The 25,852-nt window shown below is 39.0% G+C and overlaps 1 protein-coding gene across 1 annotated transcript in view; it reads left to right on the top strand.

Moving 5' to 3' along the window:
• Window positions 1-5,484: 5,484 nt before the first annotated feature.
• The window catches only part of lingo2b (leucine rich repeat and Ig domain containing 2b), a 36,218-nt gene continuing 15,850 nt past the window's right edge, over window positions 5,485-25,852 (top strand). The window contains exon 1 of the mRNA XM_030443546.1: window positions 5,485-5,874. The gene's annotated coding sequence lies outside the window, so the exon portion shown is untranslated. The remainder of the gene's footprint in view (window positions 5,875-25,852) is intronic.

Genomic DNA, 25,852 nt, shown 5'->3' with positions numbered 1-25,852 from the left:
CCTCACCATCTGGCTCTGGACGTCCACGCCGTACTTGGTGTTGTTGTAGTTAAACACAGACTCTGGTTTTGTCTTCGCCCCACTAAAGGTGCCCACACCTGTGTGCACGGTGCTCAGAATGCAGACATTCTTCCTCGGCTTTCCCTGTTACACAGTCAGAGTCGCATCTCTTCAGCACCTCAGTGTCGAACAGCTCCGTTTACTGTTTCATGGAAGGGGGAAAAGGTTTTTGTTTGCCCATGGTGCCAACCAGGCGATATAATACAACTATATAATAAATAACATACAAGGAAATTCACAAATAAGCACAAAATATATAACAATGAAACCCTGCGAAAAGACGCGTGGTCAATATGATTGCTTATGGCCGAAATAGGTAAAACATCATTTTATGTAATTAATATAAAAACTATTCTGAATTAAAATACAGACAAAGTTTTTGCACATATAAATTTTAAAACAGTCAAAATGACCGTCTTGGCCATTCTAGTGCCTTCTAAGCCTTCACTTGGACTCTTCACTGCTACTAATTATTACTCGGTACTCCGGGCAGCTGAGCCGGCCGTATATATGTAAAGCCTCCTGTAGGCCTAATGCAGATAGACAATGAAGCCAAGAAATTATAATAGGGAATGTTCTACCTGCTTTAATAGCCTATGCAGCACAGGCTATAATATGTTTAACGTAAACATTGCTCAGTAGGCCTAGTGAGGGAGAATTAGCTTTATTTGTGATTTAAATTTGACGATGAGGACCCAACGATTGGCCTTCCTTTCTTTCTCAAACTACACTGAAACTGCATCTTTAACAGCCATATTTTCAAAATTTCCCGGACCCCTGTTAATAAAAAGACTCTACCTGCGGGCAGTGATGCGGGTATCTGACCACTTTTTTCAGTAACGAGTAATCTAATGCGTTAATATTTCAAAACCAGTAATCAGATTAAAGTTACTTATTCAAGTCACTGTGCGTTACTATTATTTTTGGGATTTTCCACTGTAAAAATATATTTTTTTGCTTTCTTCTTGTCTCGGGGAGCGATGTCACGTTTGCGACAAGTCACGTTTTCAGCACAAGGACAACTCATGTAACACCACGCAACGACACAAACACAAACAACAATGGATTTTAATGAAAAAGTTTGTAATAATAAGTCCGCTAAAGAAGAAGATGATGTTGTATGTCCCACCCCTCCTCCAAAAAGCCAATTGTGTGCTTTATTACAGCCAACCAGGAAAGATATTAGCCAATCAAGTTGTTGCACTGATTAATGGTTAATGGGTGGGTAAAAGAAGTTTGTGCAAGGTGGAAGTGTAACCAGTCGGAAAAAAGCATTTTAAACCTTATTTTGTGGCAAAGTCTCTAAACTTTTTAATGACCATTAGGCTCTCTCCCCATTCATTTAGATTGGGGCCTGGTCTTGTTGACCTAAAATAACAACCTGAGGCCATTGCCAAAGATGGCTGACAAGTGGCAAGACTTGCCTAAATGGAATTTACAGTTTTTCTCAATTGTTTACACACAAAAACTGGTACTTGAGACACAATGACCACAACATGTAACTCATGCACCAACCCCCTGAACCAATTCTCCTAAACTAGAAGCACAATTCCTGCTTTACACTCAAATTGCAGTTCTAAAACACACTTTTTTCAAAACACTACACACAATTCTCTGCATTTGGCACAATTTTCATGAAGAAAATCTCTTGCTTTCACAAAGAACACTCTGTCATTCAAAATTCTAAAGTGAATTGCCCTACTATGCACACTGACTCATCAAATGGGCAAACACCTAGACACCCTACACAACACACTCATTCCACCAGATCAGCTCAGGTACGTTGTCATTTGGGACAACGTAAGTTTCCACTGGGCTGCTTTGGTTCGTAACTGGTTCACTGCCCAACCACGCTTTATCTCCCTCCATATTCTCCATTCCTCAATCCTATTGAGAATTTTTTGTAAAGTGTATGACCGAAATCCACAAATCCACAAATGCATATACCCCTTCTCCAAGCTATGAGGTGAAAACATGGCTTGTGATGTGGATGAGGTGCTGTGGCCAGACCGAAACAGAGCAGATCATGCTGCACAGTTTTTTATTTTTTTATTTTATTTTTTTACTGTAACTGTGTACAGTAAATTCTTCTGTTGTTTTCTATGTAGACCGTATATTGTTGTATATGCACTTTGTGTTGGTTGAGATGTACACTGTGTACATTGTTTTTGTGGGAAAAATAAAATATATCTGTTACCGTGTATTTGTGTGTTCTGAGTATAAAAACAATATTCTCAAATATTTTACATCACACTTATGTATGTACTGACTGTAGTAAGTGTAACTGAACAAAAAAGGCCTAAGTCATTATGATGAATGAAGAAGAAGTGTTTTCCATTCATCATAGTGTTTTACACTGAGCACATCAGTGTTCAACTGGTTCTTATAAATGTCTATTCATTTGATGGTTTGTGTGTGTCATTTGAAAACAAAATACCATTTTGAGAAGAAATAACATTGTTTTGAATGTAAAGTTTAATTTTGCAGGAGAATTGAGGGGTTTTGCCGATTGTGTGTGTGATTTTTGATTTGTGTGTAGAGTTCTGAGAGCATGAGGCATGCTTTCAGAAAATGTGTGTAAACAATCGAGAAAAACTGTAACTGAACCCAACAACTGGATGAAGACAGCTTAAAAAGGTGGGTTCACTGTCGACTTGCAAGTAGATTCTGATGCAGTTTGTCTGTGGTGTGAAAGTCAGCAGACCAACCACAGATGTGCTATTTTTTTTTTATTTTTTTTTTTTTATATATTTGTTATTTTAGCAAGATTCATAAACTACAGTCCAAATAATTACATCTGCTGATTGTGCACTGTTCAGGAAGTGTCGATCTGTACGCCGAGCCTATAGGCTGTGTAGTTATAGAAAATCATTTCTAATGGTAACATCTATGCATGTCATCAAAGCTTATCTGCATAATTAATGTGTTGTGTACAGAACTGCTGTGTTGTATCCCTTGTCAACTGATTAAAAAGTGTGTGACAGCGATCCCAAAGTAATAATCCCAAAATCATCATTGTGTACTGACGCCTCTGTTTCGTCTCTACCTGTTAGTCATTACATAACATACATTTGATTCACAGTCTAATAACACTAATAATCTTAATTATTATTATTATTCAAAAGAACATAAATACACGCAGAAGTAAAGTGCTTTGTTAACTGCTGTGGGGTTTGATGAACCCACATGGTTTATGATGATGTGCTTATGATCCAGGATGACACTCATCAAAACTGTCCAACCAACAGGTTACCTATAAGTCTGTATTACTTCATTACCACTCTTAATCAATTTGTAAAACGTCAGTGTGAACAGTAACCAAACTAGAATTAAAATGCAACAATGCATAATTTTATCACTTGGTCTTGCCAACATGAACTGACTACAGGTGTGAAAACAACATTAGAAAATTTTGTTATGGATCTGGGTTGAACAATTGACCACCACATGAAAAAATAACTCATTCCAAACCATAACTTTATCAAGAGTTGAAATAAGTGAAATATAAGGGGAAGTGTGGTGTGTTTGAGACAAGGATATAGGCCAAAAATGGATGAAAGCTGATCTTGGATTAGTAACACAGAGCGGAGTAAGAAATACAGAAGTATGTATTTATTTATTTGTTAATTTTTAAAGGAACTTGAGGTAAACACAAACTAGATTCCACAGGCACTCCTCTCTTTTTTGCCTCATGCTGTGAGCTGCTGCTTACTGGTTATATCAGACTGATTGACTTGGAAGTGGCAAGTCAGAAATAATATGAAACAGAACTTCCTGGAAAAACTTTCAAAATAAATAAAACATTATTTTTACAAAAGTCATTTTAGACAAAAACCAAAGACATAAAATGTAATTAATAAAAAGGACAATGAAAAACATTTTTTTTCTTTAGGTACACAGTTACAGTCTTAACTAGTTTAAGGTGAAAGGGCTGCTGCGCTCTATATCATGAAATAAAATCCTGCTTATGGAAGGATTTGATCAGGGTTTGGTTGATATATGAGCCAGTTATTGACCCTTTCTTGAAACCTGGATAGCTTATCTTCATGTCAGCGTTGTCCAACGCAGACATAGTGATGTGTTTCTTTCAACAGGAATTGATTGGAGAATTGATCAATGCAGGTTGTCTGTGAAAAGCCTTTGAGTTGACATTTTAATCTGATCCCACACACACAATAATCAGTTTTCACCACCAATGTTGTGTTTTCTTCTATTTCTTTGCATCTAGTATCCCTATTGTCATACGGGTACAGTTGTAATTTAGATTCTCGTTACTAAGTGCCAGTGTGTTGTGTATTTGTCCGCCCTTGGTCAAATGTTCCACTGTATGGAGGACACCTACTGACTTATTTGATAATGAATGAACACATGAAGAAATGGATAGATTGATAGATAATTGCAGTGATAGTCTGTGATTCCAATCCAGTGCAAATCTGCCATGCTATAATTTAATGAGTGAAAATTCCATCACAAATTACCCTCTACATTTCACCAAACAAAGAGCTGCTGTAATAATATTAGTTTTTGTGACTTGGGGTCATATTTTTTTCAACCTCTGCTTTTATTTTGTCAGACAACTGAACAAGTGTGAAATATGATCGTGGCTCACTGAACATCAGTCAAAAGCTGTGCTGTGAATTTCCCTGGTAAAAGAAACATGGTGGAATAGAGGTTTATTAAGCTATATATTTACATTGACAATTATCTTCCAAATACATTTTATCCACAAGGGTTTTCATAATATAGGATTTTGACGCCGCGATTACCTTGGCCCAAATAATTTATGATAATATCATGATAATATCATGATATCTATAGAAAGTGTGAACAAAATTAATTGTCAAATTCATCTTTATCTTTATTGATTGTGTTGTTTAGGGTTTAGACAGTAAGAGAGAGAGTCTGGGGGTTCACAGATCTCCTCATGGATTTTCCACAAATTTTTTGATACTATATTACAATTCTTTAGCTTTTTGCCTATGTTCTACATATAAAGTAAATTGTCTGATTACGTTTTGATAATTTTTAAGTTTTATATTAAGATGGGTTGGAGCCATTTAAGCAGTTTTTAAAAAAAAATCATATACTTTATAGCATGTTAAAAAAAATTAAGGAATTAATACATTTATTCAATTTATCCATCAATTTCATTTCATGTAAAAAGCAGCAGGAACATTTCATCTAAATCTCATTTGAGGACACTTGTTAACCAGTGTTCTGCAGGGTTTTTTATTGATTGTCCATGCTAACATTTAAAGTATATTCAAGTGATGTCAGCCCCCTTGTTTTAGGTTAAATAATGTTTTTATGTCGATTAAACTAATTTTATATCCAATTTCAGGCTTTTATTCTGAAGGCATTAACCACATCAGCCTCACCGTAGCTGCAGCTGCTGGCTTTACGCCTCTCTCTCTCTCTCTCTCTCCTCTCCTCTCCTGTCCTCTCCTCTCCGTCTCTGTCTCTCTATCTCTCTTTAACCACCGTCATCCATCGCGGTTGGTGCCGATGCCTTGTTCAGCCTAGAGCCGCCGTCTGGAAGGATGAGCCACCTGCTCAATGGAGAGAAAGTCAGATTTGAACAGAATTAAGAAAATCAAAGAAAATTTTTTTTTTTAATTTGAGGCCAGTTTTTTTTTTTTTTCTTTTTTTTTTTACAGGAGACAGAGTGAAAGGAGGCCGAATAAGTAGCAGGATTGCATTCCCACTGTGTGCAAGTGTGTGAGTGTGTGTCAGTCAGAGTGCACGCCTCGGACCCCCCACTCAGTGATGTGAAACGTGAAGGTGGATTTTGGCATGTGGAGGAGCAGGTAAAAGGTAAGGCTCGTGACACTTTATTGATCACTGATCAGCTTTAACACTCCAGTGTGGAGCTCATGTGCTTTCAATCTGTTGCCTGGATAGAATTGGAAAACATCTTTTCCTTGCACCACTCACTATCACCTGACGTTAACTTAAAAAGATATTGACATGTGATTTCATCAGCAGACTGTAGGCGTAGCCTCAATCTGGGCAGGAGGAGTGAGGAAATTGATAAATAGATGAATAAATCAAAATGAAAGAAGAGAAGTGATGGGCTCTACATGATGTCTGAGGTGATAAATGGTGATAAAAAAAAGCTTAGCCCTCTGTTTGGGGAATGATGTAGGTGGTGAGGGGAAGAATATGTGGTGCATTCACTGTGCGAGTTTGGATGAATGACGACACTTTTCCCTCCCTTCAGCACTGTGGGATGAAAAAGGGAATCATCAATTAAGAGGTATTAACATAAAAGATATGTCTGCGTTGGTGAAGCCTGTAGATGTAGTTCAGAGACTGTAGTTCTGAAGATAGATGCAGCAAAGAGATTGCATACGTACACCGGATGACATGATGACTGCAACACACTTCACAAGGTGGATAAAAACCCTCCCCGAGCTGCACAGCAGGGGATGACACATGCACTGTATGAAGTTGGTGGCTGGTACTCTGCTGTGAGTCAAAGTGGCCCTGCAGTAGAGAAACCCCCCCACCCCACCCCACCACCACCTACCCTCACAGTGGCCCTCTAAAAGCCTGCGGGGGTGAGGTATAGTGTAGATATATCCTTTCATGCGGATGAGTGCACGTAAAAAAAAAAAAAAAAAAAAACCTCACTTTACACACTCCCATCCTCAGCTTAAGTATGAGAAATAGGACTGAATTATAAATGAGTTATGCTCCAGCCGAGGGACTTGGCTCCTGTCTCTTGTCTGACTTCCATGGGCATTAATTGAGTACGGCATCGCTACAGTAATTGTGTACAAATTTAATCTGCTTGTTCTTATCTTTTTAATGGAGAGGAAAATTCAGGGGTAAATTGGAAGAAATGCATTTGTAAGCCATGTCTAAAAAGAAAAAAAAAAAAAACACTGAACGAACAGTTTTGTGGACTGAGTCGAATGATTTTTCACAAAATTCCTACACCTTGTGCCTGACATCTGAAATGTAAAAGTCGACTTTTAAACGTTTTCCTCTCGTGACAAATAAATTGAGGTGCAGGGGAATTTCTGCCGCCCCAGCTGTCTCCAAGCAAGAGGGATGCTAATGGGGGAAAGAGAGGATACAGGCGTTACCGCTGCAAGATAGAGAGAGGAGGAAAAGGGAGAGAGAAAGAGAGTGTGTGCGTGTGTGTGTGTGTGTGTGAGGCGTTTCCATGGCAACCTGTCAGGGGTGTGTTTGTTCCCCGGAGATGGTGAGGGAGCGGAGGGGAGGAGAGAGGGATGAGAGGCGAGGAGAAAACTATCCCTTGTTAAGGGTGAGAGGGGGATGGGAAAAGGAGATAATGGAGGGAAGAGGGGAAGGCGGCATTGTCTCACCTCACCCTCCACACGCCACCTCCTATTGTTTGTTTTTCTCCTCCCCCCTCCCCCACCCCTGCTGTGTTCTCTTCGTAGGCTCCCTCACGCCACCTCCTCTGTTCATTTGGAAGTAACTCGCAGGGCTCGTCATGGCTGTGGATGTTTGTGTCATGGTTATCATCGAGGGCATGAAAGGGTTGACGGGTTCAAGGACATTTTCACTTGACTCTCTTAGTCTTTATCACATGCCCAAACTCTTGATCTCCACAGCCTCCCTGGTCAAGTTCCAACCTTTTGCATTTATTGCTCCTCTTGATGACCAAACTAATGAGTTGGGAGTTCTATTTCCCTCAGATGGTACTAAGACATGTGAAAAGGCGGCAGCAGTGTTTGGCTTTTATCTGCTCAGTGTTTCGCTCTTTTCACTTCTGCTGATTATATTCACTGCTATTGTTAGAAGACTTCCAATCTCTGTGGCTATTAACTCAAAAGCCACACTCATGCTCACTTCTGGCCACATCGATATGACACACCCACAGCAAACTGTAAAGTAGGCTTGCAACTGACGATTATTTTCATTGTTGATTAGTCTGTCGATTATTTTCTAAATGAACTGATCTGTTGTTTGGTCTATAAACTGTTAAAAAAAATGTCCATCAGTGTCAAGACCAATATGATGTCCACAAACCAAAGATATTCAGCTTACTGTCAAAGAAGAATAAATATACCAGAAAATATTCACATTTAAAGATGTAATTTGAAAGACTTATGGTTATTTAGCATGCTAACCAGCTAGCCCAGTCCTGGTCCAATAACCATGTGCTAGCAGTGTAAACAGCAACTGGTGTTTTGAGCTCCCAGCTAGCTGCTGGGCCACCTAAGCTAACTAAGGCAACTTCAGTTAGCAGTAGTTAGCATATTACTGCGATGATATGCTGCACCCTATTTGTTCTGAATATGAATTCAACATGTGGTCAATTCCTACCTTTATATTTATATTGCGCCTTTAAAAAAACAGAATCAGAAACTTGACTCTTTCTTATTTCTAGTACTTTGTGTCTAGTATACATGTGTTATATTTCATTGTAGGACATTTTGTGTGGTTGTGTTAGTTGTCTTGTCTGTGTCTTGAAAAATGTAGCTGCTGTTACATAGTGATTAATAAAAACTTCTATGAAAATTGATACAAATGTTAGCAACCTAGGAACATGTATCTATCTTATGGTGTGAATGCAAGATAAAGTGACAAAATGCAGTGTGTGTTGCACTGACATATTGCTGAGTATCCTTATTTCATTGTGATGTTGAAATAAGCATGAACGTGGATTGCTCAAATAAGTGCCGAAACTTATTTGTATTCGGCTTTTAAATCATTGTTTGCAATCAACTATTACCACAATAGAATGACTGCTGACTGTTGAACACACAACTAATTGCTTTTTCAATTATATTCTGAGTTAAATTTTTCTATGCACTAACTAATGTGGGAAATGCTGTTCAACAGCCAATGCTCATATCTCAAATTTTGGAGCTTCACACCAACTCCTAGAGTCTGCATTAGACCAAAAAATGTCAAGTTGTTAAGTTTTGTTCAACGTAACATGTAATGGATTACCAAAGCAGGGATGTGAGATAACCCTAAAGCTGGTGGCTGCTTTTCAGGGTAGCTGTGGCTTAGGAGGTAAAGCAGGTCGTCCATTTATCTGCAGGCTGGGGTTCCATCGAAGTATCCTTGGGCAAGACATTGATCCTGATGGCCTTTACAGAGTGTAAGTTTGTGTCTGGGTGAATGGTCATTAAGCAAGTTGGCACCTTGCACGGCAGCCTCTGCCATCAGTGTGTGAATGTGTGTGTGAAAGGCTGTAGGTGACAAGTGTTTTAACGAAGCACTATGAAAAGTCCATTTGCTTGCATGATAATAAAACACATTCAGCTGTCTGAGGAATATGGAAAATGTACAGTATGTCAAGTAATGCCATGAATAGCTCCTATGCGGGACTGAAGTGTGCAAAAACAGTTGAGTTTTGAACAGAAGGCAACAGCTGTGTTTTCTCCAAGGTTTTTAAAAACATATGTAGATTGTAATTAATGTGTTTTGTAACATTCCTTGAGAGTTTATATCATGAATTCAGCTTCCAGTGAACATTTTGGTAACTAGGCCTTTGGGTCATCAGATGTCAAAGATGCAAAGGATCCACCGCCTTCATTGTGTGTACAAGTCAGTGCAGAAATTCTTGCACTCTTTTGTTGTGGGAGGATAGTAGTGGAGAAACCAACCGTGCTCAAAGTTGAGCGTTTTCCAACTTACTGCAAGTCATTCAGAGGAAACAACTTGCATAGCAACAGACACATTTTAGATGAAAATCTTCACTTTGATTGCATAAACATGTGATCACCCCCAAAGAGTCATATTTACAAAGCTTTTAAGTACGAAAGATTTGGGCCCCAATGGTTAAATAAAAAATATGAAATATGACGCCTTCTAAGAATTTTTCTTTAAAAGATTAAATCACAGTAAAATTAAAAGCTTTCATGAATGCATAGATCTCAGCTCTTCGTAAAACCCCTGAAGTGAAGGATGAAGGAGGACTTTTATGTCTCTTAAGCAAAGAACGACATGACTTCAACAAGTTAAGAGAAAAAAAAAATCCTACATAAAGTCACAAAGATGTGATAAAGTGCTTCCAATTGCAGGGATGAAACCACTCTTTAATGGGAGCTGCATTTTACGTGACGTTAAGAGCTCTCGGACAGTCTTCTCAAAATAGGCACCAACACAGGGTGCAGCCCAGGTGCTCTGCCAAAACGGCTGAAAAGTGTAGAGACAGCGCTCCATAAAAACTCAGAAAATCTCAGAATGCTTATGAATGTTTTGACTTAATTTCTTAATTTCACTGTTTTGTGGGAGAGGAGGCAGATAAAAGGATCCACAGGTGTCTCAATTAAGATTAAAACACCAAGAACAGGCATACAGTATGCGCATCACAAAGAAACAAAATTAGAACATATGCATCACCATATGGGCGAAAAATTATCCCATGCAGATAGTATAGCATTCTGACTCTTTATTTTCTCTATCTCCATGTTTTTATTCAGAATAAAGATTTTGCCAGAGTGACAGGATGGTGAAAGCTCCTTCCAGATGTAGCCACATAACACATTAGCAATGCAGCATGCTATAAGGAGAACTTGGTTGGTATTGGAGGCCAATTGGTTGGTTTGACAAGGAAGACAAGGCTGGTCTGTGGGGCCCTTTGCTGGTGTGTGATTAGCATTGCAGATGCCAATTTCTGTAGGCGTCAGTTTCAACAAACTCAAGGTTCCCCCATCTCCAGTGCATGATTAAAATGTAACAGTCGTGCGTAGGAATATCACAAGAGCACAATTATGCTCCAACACTCTATTTTTCGCTCAGGTATGTTGCACCTCCTCCTTACCTTTGCCACATAAATACACACAAGGGCTCGACCCACATGGGGTGTTTCAATGGCAAAGCCGTGTTCGTCTCAAAGCATCAGTTTTTATCGGATTGGATTCAAGTTAACACTGGCTTCCCTCCCTCTGGTATAATGAGACAACATTGGTTACAGCATTATTCAGCTCACAATATTTTTTTAATCATTTGCAACTCTGTTGCACCAAAGTTTGTTTTCTTCTCCTGAGATGGTGACGGCATGACCCACCCTACTCTGCCTGTGATTGGCCTGTACTCGTTGCCTTTTGTTTGGGTTGGTTAGATTCAGACATGAGGACTGATAGGGTAAAAAACAGGTAAGCAAATTAGAGGCAGAACAGGGCATGAAGTACGGCAAGAAGCAGTTTTTTTAGTCTGACGAGGAAGACAAGGCTGGTCTGTGGGGCCCTTTGCTGGTGTGTGATTAGCATTGCAGATGCCAATTTCTGTAGGCGTCAGTTTCAACAAACTCAAGGTTCCCCCATCTCCAGTGCATGATTAAAATGTAACAGTCGTGCGTGGGAATATCACAAGAGCACAATTATGCTCCAGCACTCTATTTTTCGCTCAGGTATGTTGCACCTCCTCCTTACCTTTGCCACATAAATACACACAAGGGCTCGACCCACATGGGGTGTTTCAATGGCAAAGCCGTGTTCGTCTCAAAGCATCAGCTTTTATTTTCTGCAGGATATTCAATATAAAAAATGAATGTTTGGATGAAGGAAATGAGAGGCACGTCATGTTTCTCGAGAAACAAACGACAAAGGAATCATTTATAGGCGTGTGGAAACACTGCTAAGAAGTCATGATCATAAACATTTCCAGAGCCATAATCCTAATAATAAACATAACAGTAATCATAATACTAGACACAACCATTACCATAACTATAATCATAAAGATTATAATGACAATTGTAGCAATAATACTATGCTCATGGTTATTTAATGCAGCTGAAGCATTAGAAAATCAATTGAGGTTAAGGCCCTCCCACAGACAACCAGTGTTGTATTGATCCATTTTAAAATAAATACGTGATCAATCAAACTGCTTTGTATCCATTACTGTAGAAAATGGCCAGAAGCTGATTCCAAATGACGGTCTGTAGTATTGGGGCCATTCGTCAGAAAATCAATAAACTGTATTGGTGTAACCTCCTGTGTATGTGCACTCACAGATTACTCTTCCGCACAACTGAACATGATGTACAGACTGGATTTTGCTGATAGAGGAAGAGCTACATCACATATTTTTATGAATGCGCTACAGTATGTGCAGCATTTAAAAAAATCTGTATGTTTCTTTCTTTTTTTTTTTTTTTTTTTTTACCAAATACATAATTCTAATATAGAAATCTGTGTATTGTTAGAGCTTCTCTTTCTCATCAATGCGTTCTCATTAAAATGCCACATGTTGAATCTTTAAAGATGCATTATGTAGTTTTGAGAAAGAAATTTTAATCAGAAGAGAGAGATCTTCATTGACTGATTTTTTATGCCTAAACCAACACTTTTGTTTTCACAATTGAATAAACTGAATAAACAAACTGACCCTACAGGATGACACAATTTCATACTGTTTTACTCTGTTTAGATTTGTCGGACCCTGTCACCTTCCCAGCTTCAAACAGTGTTCTAGGGACCTTACTTTCCTCTGAGAAGACCTTGTTTATTCAGTTAAAATGGGGCAGTCAAACATACATATTTCTTAATATTATTATTACCTCATTAACGTTGTTAATATTAAAACTCTGACTTTGGATTTCTTCTCCAAAATAGATATTGTTCCTTTAAGAGAACAGTGTCAGTACAGCTGTCTGTACAGCCTTGAACCACTACAGCTACACATGGCTTTGATAACCAATAAGGTTATTTGTTCCCTTCATGTAAGTCAATGCAGACCTCGTGGTTCTATAACTTGTCTTGTAGCACAGCACATACTAGAGGAAGTAGCATGTGGTTGCCCAGGACTCAAAATACTTGAAAGTGCCTGTCAAGCTCACTGCTGTATATAAAGATGCTCAGCTCTCAGCAATGTCAAGAGCACATAATAGCACACAACCTCCCCATTGAGAAATGAGAAAATGAAGCAACAGGCTAGGTCTTTGGAGGACACGATCCGGCCAGTAAATTGTGAAAAAAAACCTTTCAGCACATTGGTTAGATTCAAGTTAACGTTGGCTTAATTTATATTAGTATGCTTACAACAGCAACAACAGTACTTGATCTGAGATTGAACGTTCAAGGGGCTCTGTGGAGCTTATGTGTTGTGCTAATTGTCATATATGGCCAATAAAAGTGATAATTACATGTAACATGCTACAAATTTTTACACAAAGTTTCTATACACACAATTTAACATGAGTAAATTCAAAAGCCAGTTCAACCAAATTAGACTGAAAAACCAACATATTTAAGCACTGTCTCTTCTGACCTAGGACTGAAATAACTGAAACATTCAACATCAGTAACAACAATACCTGAACTAAGGCAATTGTTGACTGCAAGAAAGATCAGAAAATGCCATGGTTAAGAGTTGCAGACAGATTATATGTCAGAAAAACAGATTATATTCTGCAATATATTCGTGTTTCTGTGTATTTTGGAAAGAGAGGCAGAAGAGGAAGGGATTACTTGTGACATAAGCCATGAGCCAGATTTGATATCAGAATGTCAGTGTACCTGCCAGCAGTCCTACCCTCACCCTAAATTTTTATACATTTTGGTATTTATTTTTAACAGTGAGGCCTGTAACCCTGCATCTGCAGGAGTGCTCTTTGCATTTGGCCCATATTCTATCATTAGCTCCCCCAACCTCTCTCCTGCTGCCTCCCTCCATCTCTGCTACTGCAAATTCATTCGGTCACATATACGATTAAAATGATAGACACAAATAAGAGGCAAATAGATATCACATTGTTCAGATGATAGAAATGAAATCCTTTATAACACTGAGCAAGGAATGTTATAAAGAACTTGTGAATTGAATAACAGAGCCAAAAATTGTGCCAAAAGTCAACAGGGAGGCATTTTATAATGTCATCTAAAGTGCATGGAACCCAATGGAGAAAATTAAAGTGAGATCAGTGGTCAGTGAGTGGGAGCATTGACTAAAATAAAAGTAAAGACAAATCATAAATGTGCACTCGTGCTCTGAAAAATGTAACATCAATAACAACAATACCTGAGCTAAGACAATTGCTGACTGCAAGTTCTTTAACATGAGAAAAAAAATGGGCTAAGAGTTACAGACAACATACAACATTTTTATAATGCCAGAAAAACAGATTATATTCTGCATTATTATATTCAGTGGGAAAACAGAGATCCCAGGGAATACCCGCTGTACTCTTCTAACCACCGTATCAATATGACTGGCCCAGCGAGTAGTGGTCGTAATGCCCCTCCTCATTATAGAGCACTTCAAAGTACACAAAGGCCATTAAGCAGACAGTGTAGCACCAGGCGTATGTTTGAAATGGTGGAGTCTGTGGCCTCTCAGCTGAGCTGTTGTTTGAACGGCAGCGCTCTGGCTGATCCTCTGTCTGAGAGCACACTCCTTGCCGTGGGGCCATGTGGCTGGTTGACGGCCAAAGCCATAGCTTCAGTGGCTTTTTAGGTTGACAGCATCGGCGCCACAAGCCCTGCAAGAGCTGTGTCCTTCCGTTCTGCAGAGACTCTGAGCATCTGAACTGACTGTAGCATCCAGAGTTCTCAGGGTAATTATATTTTAGTTTAGTTTTGATTTAAACATATAGGATATGATTAAGTATGTTTTGGTGGCTTGATGTATTTCATATGCAATAGGGTTCCAAACAGGTGTTGTGAAATGTACCCAAAATTCATCTTCGATTTATTTCCCTTAAAAAATCTAATTTGTAGGAAATTTGAGTCTTATGCCCAACTCAATAAATACTGACACTTTGGTATTGTAGGTCGGGCCAGCTGCCATCCTAAAGTGTCACTACAAAAATGTAATTTCTTTCAAACTGGACCTTTAAAGGCTACGTTTTTAAAATTCTTCCCACCTCCAAGTCGGTTGAAGTCTCGTAGTCCGCAAACCATTTCTGAAGCTTCACAGCAAAACAGCATTGTGGCATTCTCCTAAATAACATCAGTAGATAGTGATGTAAAAACACTACTGAAAAAAAACACCCTCAACGTATGAACAAGCTGTATGGAGGCATTTTATGGGGATTTTTGCTCACTGTTTTTTATATCTTAAAACATCAACTACAGTTGTCTGGGAGAATGCTGCAATGGTTATTTGTTTTTTGCTGTAAATCTCCAGAAATGCTTCATGGGCTACAAAACTTTTAATCAACATGAGGATATGGGGATAGTAACTAAACTTTAATTTTTGGGTGAACTTATCCTTTCAGGTTAGAATAGTAAGTGAGCTCAGACACACTAAATTACCTTTTGTTTTGACTTACTATATTCTCACTGGTGAAATGTGGACTTGCCATATGTACAAATGACTTCAGACTAGAACCATCACCAAACTGTCCTTAACATCTGGCATTGTTTTGATTCCCCCTGGAGATGAGTAAGTTACCTAGGAGTTAATCTAACTTGGGAGGCTTTATGTAACTATGTTAGTAGATTGCCTTTGACAAAGTCACATGAGGGGATTGTTTTTATATTATGTTGTAGTGTTACCTATAATATACTCAAAAGTGTTGAGTACGAATGTGACTGCAACCTTTGTTCCAGAAAAGTTTGCACTGATCTGGGTTGTTCGCCTGAATATATCACTGATGCAGGAGACAGCCACAGATGACTTCTCATCTATAATTTGATCTGACTGTGCAGAAAACATATTCACACTGTAAGACAAGCAGACAAGAGGATGACAAAGAAACAGTAGAAGTAATTTAATACAAATTCTGTTCAACTCTGTTGCATTGCAGTGGTGGCAGAAAGTTCTGCGGCAGACATCTCAGAAACTCCAGGTGCTAGGATAAATCTAAATGATTAAAATTATGTTTAGTATCTGAAAAACTAAAGCAAAAATGTATTTGTGTCAGCTAATGTAAAATTGCAAGAACACAAGCAGACAACGGGCATCTTTCCTATAATGTGAAAGTCAAATTGGAGTGCTGTTCTTCAAGCACCCAGAAGGTTTAATCAGGAGTTGAGCGTTTTGCGTCTTCCTCTTATTTATATGAGTTCATACATAAACATATTGCTTAGAGCAACATTAATGCAAGCTCTGCACATTTTGAGTATTTATATTTTTCTACTTGTTTGCCAAACTAAGTGTACTCCACTGCAATCCAGCTGGATGTATCACACTGAGAAATGAAATAGTCTGACTGATAGAAATGTGCACTAAGAGCAAAAAGTGTTTGGTGAGAGCCAGTTTCTGCATCAAATATTTTGGAGCAATCCAAGTGTCTCTCTCTCTCTCACACACACACACACACACACACACCTACACACACACACTCAGTGGAGTGGGTGAGCGAACAAACGGAGTGCTGAGGCTGGGACGGTGACTATTTGACGAGAGAACATTCTGAACGTGTTGCATATCCCTAATTTTGCAAAATGTGCGAGCAGTCCTTCTCTCTGTGTTTGTCAGCTGCTTTGGGGATTAATTAGCATAGCAGTGTTGGAAATGCATCCACTGCAGGAGAAGACTGTCCCTTATTTCACACACTGTTTGTGGGCCAGTACACTGTCTTACAGGAGTAGACGGCTCGCACTTCAGGGAACACTGAGGGAAAGAGACTATTAACAGTACATACTACTCTTAGCAAGGTGTTACTTGTGTCAAACAAGCAAATGTCACCAGATAATACGGCAGACTATTTTATATAAAATACTACCACAAACTGTCTTTCTACTTAAAATACTTGCTGTGCTGCAATGAAATAAAGCAATAAAGATGCATGTTATATATTTGTCTCTTCGTTTAACCTTTTTGTGAGGTAAAGTGATGCCTTTAAAGTCAAGTGCAAAAGTATGACAGTAAATCAATGCCACACATTAATTGCAACACTATGAACCTGTTAAGGATACAGTATCAGCGATAAATATAAAGTGAAACCATAGTGTTAATTGCGTACAGTTGTTACATTTATGGCACTGAAATTCACGGCTAGAGAAGGCAAAGGTGCTTTACTGTTCAAGAGTGATACTGCTTGGTGCCACACTCTTCTTACTCATTACTATTATTACTTTTTATCCTTCAAATCTTTGTTTTACATTTTAGATAGACTTTAGGTGTTTTGGTGATTTTGGTAGAGTAAAAAATTCTACTTATCCATTTTTTGTGTTTGATCTGAATTGTTTTCTTTTTCCATGTTTATGAATTAAGAAGAAGTGGAAAATATTTTAATAATAATATTTCTTTTTTCAGTTGTCCCTCAGGACTTCCATATTATAAGGATCCCAAGTTCCCTTAATTGACTCACTTAATATACAAAGTGTCACTCTGCCCACTATGCTCATATGATAAAAATAATAATAATAATTAGGGTTCCTACATTGTTTTACAAGAGCATGCAACCTCATTAAGATGAAACAGTGATTGATATAAAAATTCTAAAAAAAGAACCATCTGGCTTGCCAAATCAAACCTCACGGCGGGCCAACATTGGCCCATGGGCCCCACTTTGGGGGGCCTTGTATCAGATTCAGAGGTAAGAGCACACTGAGGTCGTACTTAAAAGATTCTGGGAAAACCACCAAGTAAAGCAAACAAATAATTGTAAGTTGTTAAAAGTGTTTAGCTTGTACAACTTAAGAATATGAGTTTTGTTTGCTTGGTTATACTGAGGTCATCGGTTTGCTGAGTGCAATGGTGGCCTAAAGGTTAGAGAAATGATCTTAAGATGTTAAGATCGTAAGGTTGCCAGTTCAATTCAAGGACTGGCAGGATAAATTTGGTAGGGGAAGGGAAAAAAGCAGTGCAGGCCCCACCCTCATTATCACCACTGAAGTGCCCCTAACATGACCTTTAACTCCAACTGCTCCAGTGGAGATGCTCAGAGGTCAGCAGATCAGACAATGGTTATAATTGGTTACTTCCAAGACTGAAACTGCAATTATGATCGGGGTGTTCAGGCAAAGTATAGACTTCCTCTCAGTAAAACTTGCCTCAATAAAAAAAAAAAGGACTAAGGACTAATGTATGTAAGTACATTTAATGGCTATAAGAGAGACAGACGTCAGCAACAGATGCAAGCCATGAATAGTATCAAAATATCAAGACAATGGAATACAAGTTGAAAATTCCAAACCATCAAAGGTGTATTAGTAAAGAGTAAATTACAAAATGCATTAGAGCACTCAGAGTGTAGAGCACTCAAAGTTTCCACTATAAAATGCTGCAACCCATGAGTTCATAAACTGAGAGATTTATCTTGGGTGCTGGATGTTTGGAGACACATTTGTGCTACTTCAATTAAATCTTCCTTAAGTCAGAGTGTTCACAATTCCACCCTCAGACATTTACAGGGTCACAGTTTGTCACTACACCCTCTTTAATAAGGGATTGATATTGTGACACAAGGCTGTTTGTTGTACCCAGTTACCTTTAAACTGCCTTTTCTATTTCATAATTCACATACCGTATTTAGTGAGTTCTCTGTTAATTTCACACTTCTCAGAAGGATCATCATAATAGCTAGTTTTACATGTGAGTACAGCATTTAAATACCAAGACAGCAAAATATCCCTGCATTGTAAAATGTCACTGTTATGCCTGTGTGAAAAACACTGCATCATGGTCTATTGAGGCTACTGTTTGTGTCTGAGCACTATTCCAATAGAAACAAAGAAATCTGTACACTAACCTCTTGCTACACACCAATTTGCTGCTGATCAAAAAGTAAGAATACATTTTTTACTGATCAATTCTAACGTGTGTGTAGAAATTAATAAGATAAAATTTAAAGTGAAACTCTCACCAAAAAGCAACCAAGGCTTTATTTGTGATTGAATATAAGTCAAACCTTCGTGTAAAAGTATAATTATGACGAAAGAGGTACTTTTAAGATTTACTGTAGTTTAGTTTTCAGGCAAGCTAATTTTAAATTGAGTGCGGGGGCACTGGTACGCACTGGTACCACTATGCTCCTCTCTGTTTCATTGATGTAAAATAGACAAGGTGCTAATGGATGCGTGCCACCACTAGTTCGCCATCATGTGTTAGACACAAGCTTTGCTACAGAGGTCCTTTTGTCCCCTGCTCCTCTGTATTGATTTTCTGGCATATGCTTGTTTTTCTTGAATGGTACGGATTCATAATGTTAGGACAGCTTAGCCACTGCACATTGGCGGCATCTGCAGGAGGATAATAATGCAAGGCCTCACTTCACCAGAAAGTATTTGAGAAAGATGATTTTCTGTACTACTTTCTCACTGTGAAGGTCTTTAAAATAGCTTCCCCAGGAGATTTGCTGAGAGGTGTACCAGTCGTTAAGACAACTACATATGGGAAAACCTGTTTTAATGTACTAGCAGAAGCTTTATCCAAACAGTGAGAATTCAAGTCATTGTGTGGAGGTAGAAATGTTCCTTCTCAGGAACTCTTTGGAATATTTACGCATGCATGTGCATAGGAGTTACAGTGCATTTAGTGAACATTTAACAAGTTCATTCCCACAAGGGTTCACAAATGCTAGTCTCTGCCTACATTTGCAGGCAAAGGCAAGTAATAATGGGGAAAAGCATCGAGCACACACACACACACACACGCTTGTTTTATGCCACTGCGTTAAGTCTGTGGATCCACATTCAGGTGTAAATACATCTCAGCTTCCATCTTAGTCACAGTGACCCTCAGACTTCTGTCACAATCAGTGGTTTAATTAGCAGCAGTTTTACGTACTGGAGAGACACAATCCATTGGGGAATTAAGCAATTATTGACTTGGCCGACCAATACAAACTGTAAGGAAGTTGGTGGAAGTCATTTCTAGGAAAGACCCAAATGAGAAACCTGATCATATGAGGAATTAGTTAGTATTGATTAGTGCTGGACACAACTCCAAAAAAAATAAAAAATCATTTATCAAGCAAATATTCACTGGTCCCTACACATTTTTAATAAATGACTCTGAAAACTCAGAGCTCACACATTTCCTCAATAACTCTGTAAGAACGCACCCACACAGAGCTTAAAAGCCTGCCAACTCCTCTCCAGTTAGTCAGAACTGAAGAAGCCTCTTGGATGAGAGGGGAAATGTCTTCAAGAAACTGAAACAAGTCCAGCTGCCTGCAATACAATACAATACCTAGATTTACCATGACCTGAATGACTGAAAACCCTCATCAATAGTGGAGCGTGACAAAGACATGGCGAGTTGAAGTTTTATGGTCTGAATCGCGTCACATAATCATTGCGAACAACTGCGGAGCTGACTGGCTCTGCTGCCGGGGACAGATGCTGTTTTTCGGTACAGATCGACACACCCCTGATCTGTGCCTCTGGCTTTTCCATTTCCGGCTCGTCTCTGCTACGGCTCTGATACTACCTCCGGAGGTGCATCAGTGCCGCGGCAAAACTGTGCTCCCCTCTCTGCATCTGTAACTTTCACACAGAGGACGCTGAGAATCAACGCATAAATCCCACACTGAAAGGGCATTGTGAATAGGGCTAGCGTTCTTGGGATTTTATTTTCCACTGAGATCAGCTTATTTATCCAGTCATGGAAATGTCTATATTTCTGCATTTGTATTTTTACAAAATTAATATTGTAATTTTTAGATATTTAATACTACATTGTGTCCCTTTGCATAAATGGCAACATCACTACTAGATATGTCATATGTCATATGTTACATTTCTGTAGAGGCCGGCACTCAAAGGAAGGATGGAAAGAGACAGCGCTAATCACAGACACAATCATTCTTTGAAGGTAGATTTGCACTTGTTCATACACACAAAAAAGTAAACTCAAAGTAAATGCAGTAATTTTACAAAAGTAAATCCCATTTCTCGTCCCATAAAAAACACGAGACCCACAGTTGGAGCACTACAGCTCAGCTGATCATGAAACTCTTCTTGTTGAATCCTCAGTCAATAAGACTGAGAACTGCATTAGGAAATGTGTGTTTTTTCATGAAACAAAAAAGTCGAAGGTACAAGTCTGTGTACATTAACATTTCAAACAAAAATTAACCCAAGATGCACTACATTAAGAAACATCCAGTCAACAAGAGAATACAGATTGAGGAAAAACTCTTCTGTAATCAGCAGGTCCTCCCATTTTGCAACTCTTTAAGAGCATGATTCAAAAATATGTACTTTCTAAAAGACATCACACAAAACTCTGTGACTATATGGCAACCAGAATCACGTAGTAAAGAGCACCTGAGAGGAAATCACCTTGCAGAAATACTTAGAATAGAAAAAGAAAAAACGATTCACCTTTTGTTTATTGGCTAGAGAACACAGCTTTTGAGCTTGTTGGAGTGAAGTGTTCGTGTGTTGTGCCGAGCCTTGGTGGGATTAACAAGGGCCCGGGGCAAAAAGTTTTGTTGGCCTGCTTTTAATCCCTCCATCACCTGTCACCTCCGAGTTCCCATCCAGTACAGTCCAACAAAAATAAGAAATACTTGCATGATGGAGCACTTAATGGCCTTATCTTGTCTGTGTGTCGCTAGGTTTGAGGTGCTGTGATTTCACACAACTTTTTTTAGAAATAGCCACCCCTTTGGAGCCAAATAAACTAAAGATTTTGACACAGGGTAAAATAAATGAGGTAATAATGCAGGACCCACTTAGGTCGATATTGTAGAACAAATTTCCAAGTTGTTTTGGAATCCATCAAATTATGTACAATCAATTGAAACAAGTTGAAGGAGGGGTTGTTTGGGCCCAGGGGCTCTTGTGCCCTGAGGCGAGTGTCTTTTTTGCCCAGCTGGTAGAGCTTCTAAAACTACAGGAGAAGAGTATTTAAATGGGGTTAGAGAATGTTGAAACACCACTGAGGAGGGAGCATTTGTGCTGGAATTGATGGCTTCAGGAAGTGAATGTGAGAAGTAATCAGTGAGTTACAACAACCCTCACAGACACAGATACAGGATTTTTATTTCAGTGTGAACTTGTGCAGCCTACGAAAAGAAACTCTTAATTCCCTCATTTAACAACATGTAAACCCAGCAGGCTGCTAACGAGTAACTCCCACTAAATGTCATGTCATGCCAACATAGTCCGTGCTGAGCATGAGGTGCCAGACTCTCTGTCACAAAGCTTTGATTAAAATGACTCTTTCTTTCCCTCTCACTCCAGTGTCACCTTGGCTATCACGCCGAGTTGAATTAGTTTTGGAGCTGGAGTGAATTCTCGGTACTGACAGTGGAAATTGCTAATCCGTGGGAATGATTTGGTGACATTCGAAAGTGCTAATCCTCCCATGTTATTCAGTGCCAGTGAGGACTGCCTAATCCCTCGCTGAGGGTGTGATGTAAAAAGAGATGACGAAACGACTCTCGAAGAAGATAAACTGGGAGAAAAGTCCACGTCTCCACAACGCTGATATTAGCACTGCCAATATTTACTGCCACTCTATGTGCTTTGTTGAAAATATCTTTTAATGCAAAAGCCAAAAACGTATTTGTGTGATTTCTGACAACGGAGAGAAAATAATTTGTTCCTCAGGTAAATAGAAATCATGAATGTGGAATTTTAAAACCCTTTGGATTAAACTCTTCAAGGAGACATAATATGCTAATTTTCAGGTTCATGATTTTATTTCGGGTTACTCTCTGCCTTAAAGGTGCATGCAATAGGTAAAACATTGGTCACTTTGAATTAATACTCCCAACAAATAGGGGCAGCTAACTCTATTTGTTATATACATACATGACTGCAGCTACTGTTACCTCGTTAGCTCAGTTAGCCATGAAGGTAGCCAGACTACTAGGGGAGAGTTATTGTATGCACCACTAGCACTAGAGATCTGGACCACAAGGAAAAAGAGGTTTTCAAGTGAGATATCACCATATTTCAGTAGATATTTCTTCATCCCAAAAGTAGATCTTTGACATGGTGTCAAAACTTTTATTTTTTAACTAAAATCATTATGTTTTGCACCTTTAATGGTCACAAAACACACAAGTTCCCTTATATTGTCCAGTGCCACTGCATTCTATTCCACCTCTGAACCCCGCCTCGTGAAAGCTCAGTCTGCTCTGACTGGTCAGCTGACACATGCCTGAGCCACCGCTAGAGCAGCTTCTCTTAATCACTTTTTATAAGCAAAACCACCCATTTGTCAAATTATGCAAATGTTTTTTTATGATGACATTGTGTTCAGTAGAAGTGCAGAGAGGAGTTTCTGTTGAAGCAGACTGACCTTTTTAACTTCTAAGACCATTTAAATGCACAGGAATCTGAAAGGAATATAACAACATAGCATAAAAGGCCGCCTTTAAATCTGTTTTAAGTTAAATCTATCTTTTTTTCAGTGGAGAAACTGATTCAGTTTTCAAATATGATTTCAACCCTGAATAAACACAACTTGAAAATGTCATTGATATGTGATTAATCATTTTGATTCAAAGTTAATCAATTCAACTGAATTTTTCTGAATATATTTTTCTCTCACAAAATGTTTACTTGGTTTACATTTCAAAATACGGTAGCTGAAAGAAGCCTTGACTGGTTTCTCTCAATTCTCGTCTAAATACAATCCGATCTGAAGCCAGTGTGAACATGTTAATGCTTGTGCATAGGAGTTAAAACATATATCCTGGGAGGTAGCTGCTCCACAGTTCCACATAGCATTCAAGCTCTCATCAGATTCTTGTTATTAATAATTGCTAACAGGCAAATTACTTCTAGAAATGTGGAGCAGAACACAGGGAAAATATCAGGTCCCATGCTGACATAGTTCGTGAGTGGAGGAGACTTCCAGGGATTGAGAGGAGATTAGGTTTTCAGAGGGAGAAATTGGGGATGAGAGAAAAATTATAATTATGAATGCTTTGACAGAAAATGACTCATTGTTTAATTATAGACCTGTCAGAAGTATCCCTTCTTGGGATCCAGTACCTAATGTAGCTAGATATAATGTTTACAATCAGGTGAAAATCCACCAGAATCCACCTACCTTTACATATAAAGCTCAATATTTGTTCACATTATAGCTTGCTGATTTGATTCATACAAAAACTAAAGTGTAAAAACGACTATTGATTATGTGCAGGACCATTTTTGTCTGAAAGCAGTGACCTACTTGTGTCTCTCAAGTTTGACTGCCACAGGAACCTCTTGCTGACACAGAGACTTCAGGAATCCACAGCAGAAATAGTTTGGCACATAACCTCCCATTACATGATTAATGTAAACAAACAAGTTAGATGGTGTTAATTAGTGAACTTAAGAGGAGCTGTAACGCTATTTAGTTTTTTAACTACGGACAGATCAAAGCTAGATGTTTCCTCCTGCGCTCATTCCTTATGCTAACCTAAGTAGCAATGTTAAAATCTCCTGGCTCCTGGATATATCAGAATCAGGTTTGCCACAGCAGCCAAAGGACAGTAGTATTTAAAAAAAAAAAAAAAAACAATAGTGTAAAAATAAACAATGTAATTAAAAGGTAAGAAATAGAATAGAATTGAATAAATAAACTCCTATGTGCATATGAACATAATATTGTACAACATTAACATGTAATTATAAACAGTGTGGCAGTGAATTGTTATTTACAAATAATAACAAATATGGGTATTTATAAAAATTGACCAGATATTGAAAACTAAAAATGAAAATTTTAGTTGTGTATGCTACCAGCAGCAGTGCTGGTTGTAGAGTCTGACAGCAGCAGGAAGGAAGGTCCTGCGATACCTCTCCTTCACCAGTGTTGGGGCTCGTTACTCAAAAAAGTAATATATTACACATTACTCTCAAAAATAGTAATGCCTTACATTACATGATTACTCCCTGAAGAACTGAATTACTAGTTACATTCTTTCTACCTGCTCTATAAAATTGCCTGAGATGCATAAGATGGAAGGAGAACATACAAAGAAGGAGTGTTCTTTAGGCTCTTTATTACCATTAAGCTAACAGGTTGTCAGTACCTTCTGGTTCTGTTGAAAAGAAAGTTTTAGCTACTTGCTTGGCGTCTCATTCATGTTGCTTCAGGGTTCCTTAGCAACAAGCTTTGTGTGTGCGTGCTGTCTCTGTAGATGCTTCGTTAAGTTTGAGGTAGTGTTAGCAGCGATAGAGAGAAGTTTCCAACACGGGCAAACTGTGCACCTTACAGTCAGGTTATTTTCCTTACGTTCAACAAATTCAAAATAATGTTTGTATCTCCAACCATCAAAAGTGGCTTTACGCAGCGGGGGGGACTTCAGGCAAGTCACATGCAGCAGCATGTTCTGCTCGTGTTGTTGACGCTGCCATTGTTATCCCATCTCCCCTTGCGTGTTGACGACTGACCAATTGGTGATGGTGAAAGATACCTCGTGCCAAACCCCAACCAATCACTGTTCCATTATTGATGGTGAACAGGAAAGGGGCCAGGACTTTTCCCTGTGGGGCCCCCGTACTGCAGACAACTGTGTCTGACACACAGTCCTTATCCTCACATACTGTGGCCGGTTGTTGAGGTAGTCAAGGATCCATGATGTGAGGTGTTGGTCCACACCTATGAGCTCCAGCTTGTCCCCCAAAAGTGCAGGCTGTATGGTGTTAAAAGTACTGGAGAAATCAAGGAACATGATCCTTGCAGTGCTTCCAGGCTTCTCCAGACGAGAAAGTGATCTCTCCAGGAGGAAGATGATGGCATCGTCCACTCCGATGCCAGGTTCAAACGCAAACTGGAGTGGGTCCATAAAACGACCCACCAGATGGTAGAGATGGACGAGGACGAGCTGCTCTAGGGTCTTCATCAGGTGTGAAGTGAGAGCAACTGGTCTGTACCTGTTGAAGTCTTTAGGGTGAGGGATCTTTGGTACAGGTACCACACAGGAGGTTTTCCATAGCAGTGGCACTTTTCCCAGCTTCAGGCTCATGTTGAAGATGTACTCCACAATCCTGCACAGCTGGTCTGCACA

This window comes from Sparus aurata, chromosome 16 (genome assembly GCF_900880675.1).
Source record: "Sparus aurata chromosome 16, fSpaAur1.1, whole genome shotgun sequence".
Classification (NCBI taxonomy): domain Eukaryota; kingdom Metazoa; phylum Chordata; class Actinopteri; order Spariformes; family Sparidae; genus Sparus; species Sparus aurata.
Note: the sequence above shows the minus strand (reverse complement) of the source record. Positions and strands in the feature narration are given on the sequence as shown.